Genomic DNA, 2,874 nt, shown 5'->3' with positions numbered 1-2,874 from the left:
GAAGCCAAGTCCTTGAACGATCAAGTTCATGTTTGTAACAGGTGCTTAACAGCATTTCATGTTTCAGGATCAAGAATTTTGTAGCTGAGGATCATAGAACTTTCTTTTTGATTATCCAGACCCTGATTATTGCTACTAAAAAGGTGTTCACAGGGCCGGCTCATGGTTCACTCGGGAGAGTGTGGCACTGAGAACACCAAGGCCCCGGGTTCAGATCCCTATATAGGGATGGCCGGTTTGCTCACTGGTTGAGCGTGGTGCTGACAACACCAAGTCAAGGGTTAAGATACCCTTACCGGTCATCTTTAAAAAAAAAGAAAGGTGTTCAGTACCTCACAAGGTAGACTGTTCCATATAGCTATACTTGTTGGGAAGCTTTTTAACATTAAATTAAAATCTGTTTCCCTGTAACTTCTCTTCATTTGGTCTTAATTGTGCCCTCTTGAGAACTCAAAACAAGGCTACCTCTCTCCATGAAGCCCTTTTGGTATGAAGACAAAGGTCATGTGTTGGGGCTGACCAGTTAGCTCAGTTGGTTAGAACACAGTGTAATAACACCAAAGTCATGGGTTCAGATCCCCTTACTGGAAAGAACATGTACTTTCCTGTCCTCCCCACCCCCCATGTTTGTGGTGGTCTCAGTCCCAGGAGGTCTCACCCAGTATTGCTCAACAGTTTAACGTTAGACTCACTAGTAACACAGAAAAGCCCTAAAGTATCACCTATATCTTTCAGAGATCCTGGGTCTAAGTTTGGTTAATACAGGGCCAGCCCATGGCTCACTCGGGGGAGTGCGGTGCTGATAACACCAAGGCCAAGGGTTCAGATCCCATATAGGGATGGCCGGTTGGCTCACTAGCTGAGCGTGGGGTTGACAACACCAAGCCAAGGGTTGCGATCCCCTTACCAGTCATCTTTAAAAAAAAAAAAAAAGTTTGGGTAATAGGTTTGATCCCAATTACTAAGGTACTTGTGAAACATCATCTTAGTAAGCCATATGACTGCCCCATAAAAGCAAGGAATTCATCTAATATAGCAAATAATGGTTACTGAGCCCTTTCTATGTGCCAAGAACAGTGCTAAGTGCTTCACAGCATCTCCCACCACCACCACTTCATGAGACAGGTACTGTCATTATCCCATTTTTACAGGTGAGGAAACCAAGGCACAGCTACTCTGAGGTCTTCTGCTCATAATCGCTTGTCTGTCTTTTCTTATGAATGTGAAGAGAGGGGAAGGGCAGGATAGAACTTGCTGTCCCTGCAGTGAGACTTACATTTGCCATCTCTGCTTACATACCGCCTCTCCACTTGGGCTTATTACTTTGCAAACATTTTGTGAGGAATTCTCACACAAACTCTTATTCTACAGTGATTAGAATTAGGACAAAGTATGCAAAGAAAGCTATGACACCCTCTAAGTCTTATCTCCAGGGTCAGGGAAGGCTTCAGAGAGAAGATAGCACCTAATGTGAGTTTTGAAACATGAAAAGAAATAGAGGGATCAATTAGTGGAAGGACAGGATGGGGAAACTCCAATTTCAGCAATAAGGAACAGAATGTGCAAACACCCAGAGGCGTTGCTGTGGATTGAATGTCCCCCCCAAACTCATTACTGTTTGGCCCCCTTGTAACAGTGTTAAGAGGTTGGGAAATACAATTATGGTATTTGAAATGTGGGGCCTGATCAGATTGGATCAAAGGACTGTGCCCTAGTCAATGGATTGATCCATTCATGGAGTAATGAGTTGATGGTTTAACAGGTGGTAATGCGCTTAGTTCTGTCGGCTTTATAAGGACAGCAAGTGAGAATGTTAGCTCTCTTGCTCAGCCCATTCTCTTGCCATGTAATACTCTGGTCAGTTCAGGTCTCTGTAGAGTTCCCACAAAGAAGGCCCTCACCAGATGGGCTGGACTTTGGACTTCCCAGCCTCCAAAACTATAAGAAATAAATTCTATTTCTTTATAATTTTACCCAGTTTCAGGTGTTCTGTTATAAGCAACAGAAACAGACTAGGGGCCAGCCGGTGGCACACTGCTATGCTACAGTGCGCCGCTTGGGAGCGCGGCCGTGCTCCTGCAGAGGGTTCGGATCCCACATACAGACCGGCTGCTCACTGGCTGAGCGAGGTGCGGGCGCGACACTGAGGGTTGCGATCTGTTGCCGGTCACGAAAAAAGACAAAAAGGAAAAAAAAAAAAGAAACAGGCTAATACAGGCATGAATTTGCATGGACAGAAAAAAATGATCATGTTATGGTAAGTAGGGTCCAAAAATTTCATAAACATATAATAGAGGGAAAGGTTGCATTGTTGTGAGGATAAAGAAAAATGGTTATTTTTCAGTCTGGTCTGTGCTATCACAAAAAGCACCCAAGGTAAAAAGAGTAAGATTTATTATGTATACAACTGACACTCACTAAAGTGAGAAAGTCCAAATGACTATGAGGCTGTCACTTCCCAGCTGCCCCTACCCCCAACCCCCCCCAAGAGATCTTTTGTTTGCCCCCATTTGAGAAAGGGGGTGGGTTCTTAGTAGAGAACTAATTGTCAGCTGCTGTAACATATGAAATTCACATGATCACAGACTTTTACCTTGCTGCTGAGTATGGCCCCAGGGGTAAAAAGGGAGTAGAGAGAATTCCAGCTGAACAGGTAATCATAGGTGGTCGTAAAGAGCCGTGTGTGCCATTCTGGGGAGTATGAATTTTATCTGAATGGTGACAGGAAGCCATGGAAAGATTCTGAGCAGGCCCAACTCAAGTGACACTTTCTGTAACAGCATTCCTGGGCCACCACCATGTATGTAGTTTATAGTTATTTTGTCCCATCTTTCCTTAGATCCAATACCCTGACATATATTTTTATGTATGTTA

Source organism: Galeopterus variegatus, unplaced genomic scaffold (assembly GCF_000696425.1).
Source record: "Galeopterus variegatus unplaced genomic scaffold, G_variegatus-3.0.2 Scaffold409, whole genome shotgun sequence".
In the NCBI taxonomy this organism is placed as follows: Eukaryota; Metazoa; Chordata; class Mammalia; order Dermoptera; family Cynocephalidae; genus Galeopterus; species Galeopterus variegatus.
This window is presented reverse-complemented; position numbering follows the sequence as displayed.